The sequence below is a fragment of the Cavia porcellus genome, unplaced genomic scaffold (assembly GCF_034190915.1).
Source record: "Cavia porcellus strain 051 isolate PalLab524CR breed Dunkin Hartley unplaced genomic scaffold, mCavPor4.1 scaffold_16, whole genome shotgun sequence".
NCBI lineage: Eukaryota > Metazoa > Chordata > Mammalia > Rodentia > Caviidae > Cavia > Cavia porcellus.
In genome coordinates this window covers 21,946,761-21,960,170 of record NW_026947499.1, presented here as the reverse complement: position 1 = coordinate 21,960,170, position 13,410 = coordinate 21,946,761, and positions in this window count along the sequence as shown.

Below are 13,410 nucleotides of genomic sequence, written 5' to 3'. Positions count from 1 at the left end.
CGCAGTCCTCCTTTGAGATACTTGTTCATATCCAATCAGATGTCAGCTTGCCTGTAAGCAGAGGAATAAAATCCTATCTTCAACAGGGCTTGAATTTCTGGGTGGTTCCGCACATGACAATATTGCCCAAATAATTTACATTTTAATTACAATGTCCCTAGGCACAAATATTTTCTCATAAGTATTTTATATATTTTATCTTATACATAGAAACATGTAGTTGTTGTCGCTTACCAGTGTCATGAAGCAATTTTACTTTACAGATTTTAGAGCTGTTCACAGGTGCACTCACAGTATCATCACATCCCTATGCTTTTGTCTGATTTATCTATATTCAATACTGTATCAGTCATTTTCTCAGCATGCAGAAAAAATATTCAAACCACAACGTAAAGAAAAAGAGGTTTATTTTGACAGCATGTTTTAAAGGAGGTGATTCATAGTCTGCTTATTCCAAGGCAGGCAGGAAATGATGGATCTGAGAGAGGAAAGGCGATCAGCTAATGGAAGCCTGGAAACCAAGAGAGTGAAGAAAGAAACTGGGAGAAAAAGGGCATTAATGTGTCCTTCTTGTCTCCTACAGAGCTTCAGGACAACCTCAGTGTAGTGTCTGCCTCTCTCTTAGAAACAACACAAAGGTATTGGCTGTAAATAGATCCAGGGTAACAAGCTAATTTGAATAAAGAGAACTCTGTCTGCTCTTGGGATTGAAGATATATAAGACACACCTGCAGTGACCTACTTGAACAGAGCTCTGGGTGTCTGCACCATGGCCTGGACCCCACACCTCTTCTTTTTCATCTTTCACTGCAGATGTCAGAACTACGTCTTTGCTCTTTAGCTCACTGAATATGTCTTTCAGACTCATTGCTAAAACATTCTCTTCTCTTCTTATCTGCTTTCCCATAACATAATTAGATTCTGTATTTTCAAGCTCTCTGTCTCCCATCCCCCAGACTAGTTCTTATCGTTTCTGCCATAAAGTGTTTCATTGACATGTCTCCTAAATTAAGCCTAATGAGGAGCTCTGTTTGTAGGATCATTCACTCGGCTGTGCTGTTTTAGCTGCCTTTGGCATTTACCTCCCTAGAACAAACAATCACACTCATCTCTAACTGAAGCACTGGCCAAGAGTTTACATTGTGGAATCCAAGAAAGCCACTAATTTCCTAAGTTTCCCAAGCTGGGCTTAAACCTTTCCTCATTCTTCCTCATCCTCACAGAGTGCTGGGATGACAGGTGTACATTATCCTTAGTTGGCAATTGTTTGCAATGATGTGTATTCGTGGAAAAGTTGTTCAGCTTTGCTCTTTAGACACTTTGTAGAAAGAGTCAATCTATTTAAGCTATCTACCACCTTCCTAGCCTGCAGTTTCTTTCACAGTGAGTAGGACTGAAAATCCCTTTTACAGTGCTGGTAGATTCTCTGCTTTTTAACCATGCACAGCATGAGCTTCAGAAGATCATTCCAAATGCCTGTGCACTGGGACTGAGGCTTGGTGTCTTTGAAGCACATTCTCTTTTTCTCTAAACCCTCATGGAGTTTGATGATTGTTTGAAGTCAAATCCCAAGAAGATGTGAAGGTTAAAGCTACTTGGGGCACACCGCCCTCCAGAAGACCAGGCCAGTGTACAATGTTATTTACCCTCCTGGTCTATATCTCAAAGTTTTGCATTTTTTTGATGTTGTTGTTATTGTTTCTGTTCTTTTATTCAACTTCTAGGGCTTTGAATACAAATTTTGCACTTGGCTCATTATTCTTCCCAATTTAAAACTCTTCTTATTTTGAGGAAGGTTCCTAAATAGTGGCTAAATTGCTGAGGTTCTCCTTGAATTTGTGATATTCCTGCCTCAGAGTTCAAGAGGGCTCGGATTGCAAGCCACACCACCAGACCCAGTCTCTCATAATGTTGTTAAAACCTCATGGGCTGAGCAAGGAAGAGTGAAAATGCCTGCAATGCTTGCACTCAGGAGGCTGAAGAAGCAGGATTCCTGGAGTTCCAGACAAGACTACAGCACACTGTGAGTTCAATCAGGCCAGAAAGACACACGGGAACAGTGACCAGAAATAGAAAGAAACCTATAGGAAAGGACAGGAAAGGAAAGAAGAAAGAAAACAATATTCCTGGTGACTGTATGAATTGGTTTGTCTCTGGGCTAGCCCTCTTAATCTGCAGTCCTTTTCTTTCAGTATAAAACCATTTTGAAAAGCTGTTCTTTATAATATACCTGGAACCAGATGTCTTGTTGCTTGTATCTTGATGTTCTTTCCGTGTCTATAAGATGTCCCTTTGTAATTCCTTGAAAACTTTTATATTGCTTTTTTTCTACTTCTAGGAAAATATAAGTGATAATTTGACAGAAATACATAGAAACATCTGGTAGCTCTGGGCAGAACGTACATTCAAACATCATGAATTCTCCCCATCCACCCTCACGTTCTGTCTTTTCTTCTGTTAGTGCCATTTCACTCATTTCATCAATTTTTAAACACAGGTTAGGTTTTTTAAACTTTACCTTAGCATTAATTCTTTTCAATGAAGTATGAATTGAACTGTATTCCTTGTTTTTGGCTACAATTTATTTGAAGCACATAGAAATGAATGGATTATAACATGTGGATCCTGTAGTATGCAACTTAAGTGATTTGGAATTTGTTCTAAATGGTTTTCAGTGGAGTTTTAAGTTTCTTATATGCAATGATGTGTAATCATGAATCAGAGACAAGACTCAATTCTTCCTTTCTCTTTTGGAAACCTTTCATTTCTTATTGTTGACTATATACTATGGCTAGGACTTCAAGACTGTGTTGACAATGGTTGCAAATCTTGTTTGCTTCCTGAGCCAAGAAGCAAAGCTTGCAACTTGTCAGCCTCTGAGTATGAGGTCAGGGATGGGCTTATCACGTGTGAAATGGGAGGCTCATTCTGGATGTCAATGTCCATTAATGTGACCCCACAGAATGTTCTCCAGCTTTCTGATTAAAAATCCATGGGAAGGAATTAGGTTCTTCTTTCACAAGCATGGAAGTTGAGCAACTGTGTTCACTACCCTCTTCTGGAATGCACTTAGTGCAGAGGGCCCTGCAATAGGTACAGAGATTCATGGAAAGATTCTGTGAGACAAGTGCCAGAGAATGAATAATGTAGCGCTGGTCTGACATTTGAGGTGAGCACAGCTAGGTGATGTGATGATGAGTAAGAGTTGGGGACAGGAGAAAAACTGCCAACTAATGGTCCATGGACAATAGGAACAGAACTGATTATGAAATGCAGTGGCAGAATTAAATCATGACAGGAAAATGAGTCATTTTGTCTATGTCCCAATTCTCCTGCTCTCACCAATATTTGGACAGTAATCTTGCATGAGACAAGTTAGAGGTTGAGTAGGGAAGTTATGCCATTGACAAACAGGAGTCCAGATTTCTTGGGAGCAGGACCATGTGCCCAGTGTTGCTCAAGCCCTGGATGTGGGGTCCTGAAACGCTAATATGATGCCTAGATCCTCTCTGTCATCTGTGGACGTTCAACAATCCTTTTTGCACACAAACCTATGACCAGGGCCAGCACCTGTTGTGATTCCCTGAATCTGAAGCAAGGCCATGGCACACAGAATCCAGTGATTAGCTCCAGACTGGTGTTCTATGGGCTACTCTGCTAGGGCTGAGCCCAGTTTCTGGCAGGAAGACAGAGGCTCTGAAGCTCTGAGACACAACGTGTTTCACTTTGTGAACCCAGATAACCATATATTCTTCTAGAATAGATAACTGTGCTCCATATTCTTACCCAAGATGAGAGAAGATGACTCTGGAGGCTGTGGATAAACATGGACACTGCCCTTCTCCTCCTGCCAGCCCTGTCCTGGGTGGGAACCTTACAGTGACCTAGGTTCACAGTTTCCCAGTACCTGCTCTGCCCAGGAAGATCTGCCCTTAGTGCCTGTACTCATAGCCACTCTCACTGATGATGTAGGTCAGGAGTTGTATAAGGCAACTCACAGTGGTGGCCAGGCCTAAATGTACCTGTCCTGGGATCCCTATGTCTAAGTGGCTCATAGCTTAGTGTGCTGACATCTGTCCTGGGCTCGCTCTTGCCTCTTGGCGCTTGAGGGATGGGGACAATGAGCCATGTCCTTTGGTACCTTTGTCAGTTGGAAGTTGGCCAGCAATCATCCAGAATCCTCTGAGATGAGTGAACCATTTTTTCAGTCATTGATACGTGGTCCCCCTATGCAGCGTTCTGAGGCTGTGGCCTGGAGGCCTGGGAAAGCAGCAGAATAAGTTCCTTGTTCACTCTCTTGAGCCAGGAGTATGTGAGGAGCATCTATTGCCAGACACATGTTTATGGTGAACTCAGCCTCCAGAATTCTGTTTGGAACTGTTGCCAAGGAAATGAGGTCATGTGTTGGGGTCCACAGTTGGGCTACCTCTCTGATTCTCCCTCTCATTTTATTGTGGAACAAATCTGTGTCCTCCTTAGAAACAGCATTTTAACACCCTAGAAAACTGTGTGTGATTTAGACTTTGTTAAACTTTGAAGATTTTAATGCAACAAACCTGTAGATGCTTCAGATGTTGCAGCAGGGTGCCAAACACATATTTCCATCCAAAGAGTCAATTGTCTCTGAGGAGAAGGACTTCTTCTCTTAGAGAAGGACTGTCTTCTCTTAGAGATCAGTCAAATTTTAGGATATCTTTTTTTTCCTGGGCTTATGTTAGTTTCATTTCAATTCCATTACGAACATGGAGTTGCTTCCAGAATACCCATGATAATTTTCCTAAAGAATGTGAACATTTCATGTTATAACAACCGTATGTCCAGGGGAGGAGGATTCATAACAAATCTTACACTTGCCCGCATATGCATATTACTTATTCATCCTTAGATATTTAACTCAGCCACACACTGTAGTGCTCTGCACTCTGACATCCTATGAGAAGGTACAGCAGGTGGCGAGCGGAAGGGGAGGCGTTGCAGAACCGTGGAGATCATCACCCTCAGGTTCATGATGGACACGTATGTTTCTTTCTGTTTTTGGTCAGTGTCTCCTTGTGTTACTCTGGCCTCATTGAACTCATAGTGTGTTGTCTTGTCTGGAATACCGAGAAATGCTGCTCCTCAGTTTCCTGAGCGCACTTATTTCAGGCATTATCACTATTGTTTGCTCAGCCAAAAAGGTTTTAACAACATTATGATGAGACCGGGTCTGGTTACGTGGCTTGTAATCTGAGCAGTCTTGAAGGCTGAGGCAGGAACATCACAAATTCAAGGAGAGCCTCAGCAATTTAGCCACTTATTACGAAACTTGCTCAAAACAAGAATAGTTTTAAAGTGGGAAGATTAATGAGCCAAGTACAAAGTTTTATTCAAACACCTAGATGTTTAATAAAAAACATAAACAACAAAAACATCAAAAAAATGAAAAACCTTGAGGGTAAATATTTTTTACACTGGCCTGGACTTTTGGAGGGCAGTGTGCCCCAAATAACTTTAACCTTCACACCTTCTTGGGATTGGAGTTCAAAAAATCATCAAATTCCATGTGGGATTAGAGAAAAGAAGAATCGGTTTCAAGGACAGCCTCAGTCCAGGTGCACATTGCATTTGGAAAGATCTTCTGAAGCTCATGCTGAGAACAGCTAAAAAGCAGAGAATCTACCAGCATTGTTAATGGGTTTTTCAGTCTTACTCACTGTGAAAGAAACTGCAGGCTTGGAAGGTGGTAGATAGATTAAATAGATCGACTCTTTATACAAAAGAGCAAAGCTGAACAATTTTTCCACCAATACACAACATTGCAAACAATTGCCAACTAAGGATAAAGTACACCTTTCATCCCATTCTGTGAGGATGAGGAAGAATGAGGCAAAGTTTAAGCCCAGCCTGGGAAGCGCAGGAAATTAGTGAGACCATGAGTTAAAATTTGAACAGAAAAAAGACAAAAGATTTTAAAAATGTATGAAAATTGATCATTAAGAAATCCCAGAAGTCACTGTGCAGGGTATATTAACAACTATTAGTCAATTACTTTTCCATTTTTGTAGACTTAAAAAGAACTATACAGTTCTTTATAAGTTTCTTATTATTTTTAAGTAATAGTAACCCCTTGAAAAAAATTCTCATTCTAAATATAAATTTAGCATAAAAATTAACAGAATGATCACATTGTCTTCATTCTGAGCTACCTAAATTCTAAGAGGGTGTGTTCAGTAGCATATCTGGAGTAATCTCAGGAAAAAGTTTTTTAAAAATTGAAACAGTACAAACACCTGGCAGCACATCAATGGCTACGTGATAGTAAACCTTATATTGGTTGTGTTGACTATACTACATATGCAAGAAAACATCACAAAGATTTGATTCCACAATTGACAGGTGATCTCTGATTTTTCATTTTTATCTTATTCCTTTTCTCACTTCTTATCTTTTTTTCTTTCTTTCATTCTTTTGACATGTTTTTGCTACACAGGTAATTCTGACCTTGATCTCTGTAGCCCGGGATGACCTCAAATTCACAACAATCCTCCTGCCTCAGCTTTCTGAGTACTGGAATGACAGCTGTGCACCTGACCTTTGTTTTCCATTTTAAATTTCTCCAAAACAAAACTCATAATTATGGGATATTCTCATATTTCATAAGGTTGGTTATTCAAAATGAAATCAGAAAGCACTGAAAATACACTGAAGGAATTTCAAAATCCTCTCTGACATATAGCATAATGTAACATAACGTCTCATAGCATAGTATAGCATAATAACACATAACAAAATTAAAAAAAACACATAACTCTGCTTTCAACATCAGCTTCCAAAGCAAAAGTAAGAATTTCTAAGGTATCCTTACACCGGGAATATGATCAAGTAATTTGTCATTTAAGTACATTTTTAAAATAAAAGTTGGTATCCATTAAAGCACATGTACAAGAATGGCTATGGCAGCTCACTTTTGAGGCCCAACTCTGAAACATAACAAACGGCCATCACAAGATGGGTGACAGGTGCATGAAAAGTCACACTTGGTTGGTTCAACCCCATAATAGAGGGTGGTGGCAGCACAGGATGAGCCCAACATGGAGACACTGCTTGAAGGACACCAAACAAAGTGCATCACAGATGAACAGGGTCAGCGCCATCAGCTCTAGGAAAGGCAAATTAACCATCAGGGGCACAAAGCCCATGGTCTGTTTGGGATGGCCGAACAGGAAGTGGCAGCAGTGCCTAAGAGACAAGTTCCCCCAACTGGTGCACATGTGTCCTTCATCAGCAAGGAGTGATGATGTCCACAGCCTTGCAAAGCCTCCCCTTCCACTCGCCACTTGCTGTACCTTCTCATAGGAATACAGAGTGCGGAGCAGTACAGTGTGTGGCTGAGTTAAACATCTAAGGATGAATAAGTAATAATTCATAAGCAGGTGAGTTTAAGATATGCTATGAATCCTCCTCCCCTGGACATATAGGGGCTACAACATGAAATGTTCACATTCTTTAGGAAAATTGTGATCAGTATTCTGGAAACATCTCCATGTTCTTTAATGGAATTGAAATGAAACTAACATCAGCCCAGATAAAGAAAGTTGTCCTAAAATTTGACAGATCTGGAGGAGAAGACAATGGGTTATTTTCCTTAGAAACAATGCCACTTTGGATGGAAATACGTTTATGGCAACCTGCCTGCCACATCTGAAGCTCTACAGGTTTGTTTCATTACAATCTTCAAAATGCAATAAAGTCTAAAAGCACACACAGATTTCTAGGGTTTTAACTTGCTGTTTCTAAGGATGACTCAGATTTCTTCCACAATAAAATGAAAGGGGGAATCAGAGAGGTAGCTCAACTGTGGAACCCAGTGCCTGATCTGACTTCGTTGGCAACAGGTCCAAACAGAATTCTGGAGGCTGAGGTCATCAGACACCTTTGTCTGCCGACAGTTGGTCCTCATAGACTTCTGGCTCAAGAGAGTGAACAGGAAACACATTGTGCTGCTTTCCCAAGTCTGGAGGCCCTAGCCTGATGATTCTGCATAGGGGGACTATGAGGGAACCACTGAAAATGTGCTTCACCAGTGTCAGAGGCTTCAGGATGCCCATCTAACAAGGACACCAAAGGACAAGGCTCACTGTGCCCATCTCTTAGGCACAGAGAGGCAAGAGGGAGCTCAGGACAGCTGTGGGTAGGCACAGCCACCAGCCACTTAGGCTTAGGGAACCCATCACAGGTACATTTAGGCCTGGCTTCCACTGTATTACCCTATACAACTCCTGCCCTACATCATCAGTGTGAGGGGCTATGAGGACAGGCACTTAGGGCAGATCATTCTGGGCAAGAGCAGGTACTGGGAAGCTGTGAGACTTGGCCACTGTAAGGTTCACACAGGACAGGGCTGGCAAAAGGAGAAGGGTAGCATGCACGTTTATTCACAGCCTCCAGAGTCATCTTCTTTCATCCTGGGTAGAAATATGGGGAAGAGTTGTCTATCCTAGAGGAATGTAAGTTTAGCTAGGTTCACAAAGTGAAACTGTGGTTTCTCAGAGCCTCAGAACCTCTGACTTCCTGCCAGAAACTGGGCTCAGCTCTAGCAGAGTGGCACATAGGACACCAGTCTGGAGCTGGTCATTGAGCCCTGCGTGCCTTGACCCTGCTGTAGATTCTGGGAATCACAACAGGTGCTAGCTCAGGTGCAAGGTGTGTGTGCAGAAGGGACTATAGAGTTCCACAGATGAAGAGAGATCTTCAGGTTAGATTACCCTTTCAGCACCTCCCTCCAAGGCTTGGCAAACACTGGGCAATGGTCCTGCTCCCAAGCAATCTGGACTCCAGGTCCTCAATGTCCATAACATCTCTACTTAGCCTCTTACCTTGTCTCAGGGAAGGTCACTGTCCACACATTGGTGGGAGCATGATGATGGGGACATAGACAAAATGACTCATTTTCCTCTCATGATTTAATTCTGCCACTGCACTTCATTGTCAGTTCTGGTCCTGGTGTCATTGGACCATTGACTGGTGGTCTTTCTTCCTGTCCCCAGCTCTTACATATCATTGCATCATCAGATATGCTCACCCCAAATGTCTGGCCAGCACTACTTTGCTCAATCTCTGACACTTTTCTCACAGATATTTTCCATGCATCTCAGTCAGTTCCTAATCCAGGACCCTGTGTGCTAAGTGAATTCCAGAAGAGGGCAGTGAACACGGCTGCTCAACTTCCATAGTTGTGAAAGAGGAACTAAATTCCTTCCAGGTGATATTTCATCAGAAATCTGGAGAACATTCTGTGGGGTCAAATTTATGGACATTGACATCCAGAATGAGCCTCCCATTTCACAGGTGATAAGCACATCCCTGACCTGGTACTCAGAGGCTGACAACTGCAAGCTTTACTTCTCGGCTCAGGAACCAGACAATATTTCATCCCTTTTCAACACAGTTCTTGAAGTCCTCTACCTAGTGTATAGTCAACAATAAGAAATTAAAGGTTTCCAAATGACAAAGGCATAATTAAGGCTTATCTCTTATTTCTGAGGTTACATCCTTGCATATAAAAGCATAAAACTCTGCTGAAAATCTTTTAAAACAAGTTCCAAATCACTAAACTTCAGTGTACAAGACCCACATGTCCTAATAAATTCATTTCTGGTTCAAACAAACTGCAGCCTCAAAGAAGGAATACAGCTCAATTCATAACTCATTGAAAATAATTAATGCTACGATAAAATTTAAACAAACTCACCTGTGTTTAAAAATTGTGCAAGTGGATGAAATGAGTGAAATGGCACTAACAGATGGAAAGACAGACCGTGATGGTGGATGGGAAGAATTCATGTTGTTTTAATGTACATGCTGCCAAAATCAATCAGCTGTTTCTATGTACTTCTTTCAAAATATCACTGATACTTTCCTAGAAGTAGAAAAAAGCAAAAAAAAAAAATTCTCAAGGAATTACAAAGAGTCATCTTATAGCCATGGAAAGGCTCTCTGCTCAAGATGTCATGAGCAGCAATGCTCTGGTTGGTGCATCGGAGATGATCTCTGATTAGTTCTTAGCTTTCCACTCTGGCCTAGATCATTAACTCATCATCCAAAACATCCAGAAATAAGAAGATTCTGACCATCACTTTGGGACAATACATAGCAGTGGAAACAGATTCTGTGTAACCACCAGTGTCACATGCTGGAGAGGAAAGCTCCAGCAGGTCTTCTGGCAAATAAAAGCTGTGCCAAAATTTTTTCCAGTGACCTTATCCTCAGCTTAGAAGGTTCCTGACCCCTGCCTAGAATGTTAACACCTACCAATGTAATTTGTAGTTTTCCACATATTTAAGAGAGTGATCTGTTTTTTTAAGCCATCGATTTTGGTCCACATAAAATATCCGCATACTGTAATATGTATCCACAATCTCTTGTCACAAAGCAGAGTCAATTTGGTCATGTGTGATTTTCACAGTTCATCTGACATAGATTTAATTTCCTTGGTGGAGAAGTATTTACAGTGCAATGCATTCATCCCAGAACCTCTAACATCAGCTCCTATTGTATCTTTTAACTCCATATACCAGATCCAGTGGGCAGTGGGGCTACCCACTAAAATCAAGAAACTATTTCTTAGGAAAGAAAAGATCCTAACCCTGGCCTCCATCATCCATTTTCACACAAGATGCATTTGGATGCCAAGCATCTTAAATCCCTTCCATGTGTGATGGTCTAAAGTGGTGGAAAACAAAATAAGAAATCTTTCGCACACAGGACAGCAGAGAAGTCTCCATTAACACTACCCTGAAGACCTGCAGGGGGCATACACTGTCCCAACATATGCATGAGTCTGAATACTAAGACAAAGTGAAATAAAGTAATTCAAAATAAATATACATAAGTAAGACTCCTTCTAGGAATGAGAATCTATGGCCGTCATAGAGTACATCTGATTGAGTGATTTGTACTCAATCTAGAACATCACAGAATATTAGAAGAGAGGAGGGAAGTACATAAGAAAGTTTAAGCGGGGGTGGGTGGGATCATGGGAGGCAGTACCCATAAGGAGGGCTGTGGCAGCTCTCCCTGCAGACAAAGGGCAGATTCTGCCTGATACAGGCTCTAACTGAGAAGTGCTGTGGGCACTGATCTGAGATGATTTATTTAGGGAGAATGATTTGACTGACTCTGTTTTGTTTTGTCACAGTTTTACCCTCTTCACAAAAAGTAATAAGAACTGTGGGAGTAATAAAAGCCAAAATATGTAATTCTCAATGTACAAAACAGAGGAAAAGAAAGTGCTCTAAAAGATATAACTGCATGTATATTTAAGTGTATAAGATAGATAACCATATTACTGAGTTTTGTTGGATCATTGAACAGAACTGTTTGCATTGTCACTGTTTGAATTTCTGCTTTATGTGCTTTAATTTTGTAACTTGAACAACTATTTCTAAGATGACGATATGTAATCTATTAACTAGTGATTTCCTGTTTATTTTTTCTGAAATTCTTTATATCTTGTATTCTTTTTGTTTTTTTTCTTTTTCTCATCAAATAAAATTTAAAAAAAAGAATTCTAATCTTCAGTACTTCAGTTACTATTACTTTTATGTCAAAAATAAACTTGTATGGAAGTCATTTTTAGTGAAAATGAGAGTAAGTGTAGACAGTAACACTGCAGTAGCACCAGATACCTCTTACTCTTAGATGTATTTACGTCTGACCCTCACTTGCCGCAGCTCTCTTCCCTACCCATCTCTCACTATCAAATCCATGTTCAGGACATAAACCCACAATGGCGACACACAATTTACAATCAGTGCTGTTTAGAAATACCAGTGCTAAACTGTAGTGCTCTACTTTCATCCCTCCCAAGGTGATGGATTATTTTTTCTCCCACCACATGGCAGTATGTTCTGTGTTGTCAAGAGCCTGAATGATGTTGAGAAAAGTCCCCCTGGCTCTATGTGAGACACATTCCTCCTCCAAAGCTTAGATATGTCTTTGTTCTAGTATTTATTTTAGATATTATTCTAACCCTTCTTTTCACATAGTCATGGATTCTTCACACATAGTCATGGATTCACAATAAACTGCTTGCAATCCCATCTTAAGGAACAAAATAGTCCATATTTCACAATGTACTTAATAAAACCTGAATTAGCTGATAGAGTCAATGCATGTCACTCCAGGGCCAGGAGAAGGGCCCTCATTTGTGATGCCAGTGGGTACTAGTGGTATTGTGGGATTCAAGGAGTATGGAATCCCTGACAGATTCTCAGGATAAGGCTCTGGCTTGGATCAGTTCTTAACCATTCAGAACATTTTCACCACAGAAGAAAAATAATTGTGTAGACAACATGAAATTTCAGAAATGGAAGATGAGGTGTTTGAAGAACACACACTTGAGCCCTGCATGAAAGCTGTGGTTAAGGAACTCAGCAAGGTTCCTATGAGTCAGCAGGGTAATAATGTCCGGCCATATGGGGTGGCAATCTGTATGAAACCAAATCCATGTAAATTATCCATCTTAGCCACCGCCCTTCTTAATACTAACTTTGGTAAGGAGTCGATTTGCATAGGCAACTAGACGCTGGCCAGTGATAAACTGGGAGAATTAAAAGACCTGATATCCCTGTCTCAGCTTGGGAACTGAAGGACTCAGCATTGGAGCATCTCCACCATGCCTGGGCTCCTCTCTTCTTCACCATCACCACTCTCTTCACAGGTCAGATGGGACAAATGGTCACTGTCTCCATAGAGAACATTGTTGGCCACACCCAGACTCCAGCCCTTTCCTTCCCACTAGAACAATTATCCTGTCTACCAAAGGATTCTTAATGGAGGTCTGTGTTTCCAGGGTCTCTCTCCCAGCCTGTGCTGACTCAGCTGCCGTCTGCATCTGCCTCCCTGGCACAGACACTCAAAATCACCTGTACCCTGAACAGTGGTTACAGTAACTACAATGTGGACTGGTTCCAGCAGAGCCAGGGGAAGGGCCCTCAGTTTGTGATGCGAGTGGGTACTAGTGGTACTGTGGGATCCAAGTGGAAGTCTTAGGCTTTGGTTTGGATCGTTACCTAACCACCCAGAACATTCAAGAAGAAGATGATAATGTCTACTACTCTGGGGCAGACCACAGCAGTGGGAGTACCTTTTATAACCCACAGTGACACTGCCAGAGGGAAACTGAGAGAAAAACTTCTGACTGATCTATCCTGTGCTTTTTTCCTTCCCCACTGTCCTGCCTCAGACAATTCAGAAGAAGCCTCCTGATCCTGCTTGAGAAACTCTTTCATTCTAGATCTCATGACTTGCCTGAGTGTGACCTCAGAGTGTCTTGGGTTGTCCATGACAAACAATACACTCCCCATTACTGGCAAAGTCTTGCTTCTGGTAAACAAGAAGCAAGGGCAATGGAATTTTAATGAGGGACTA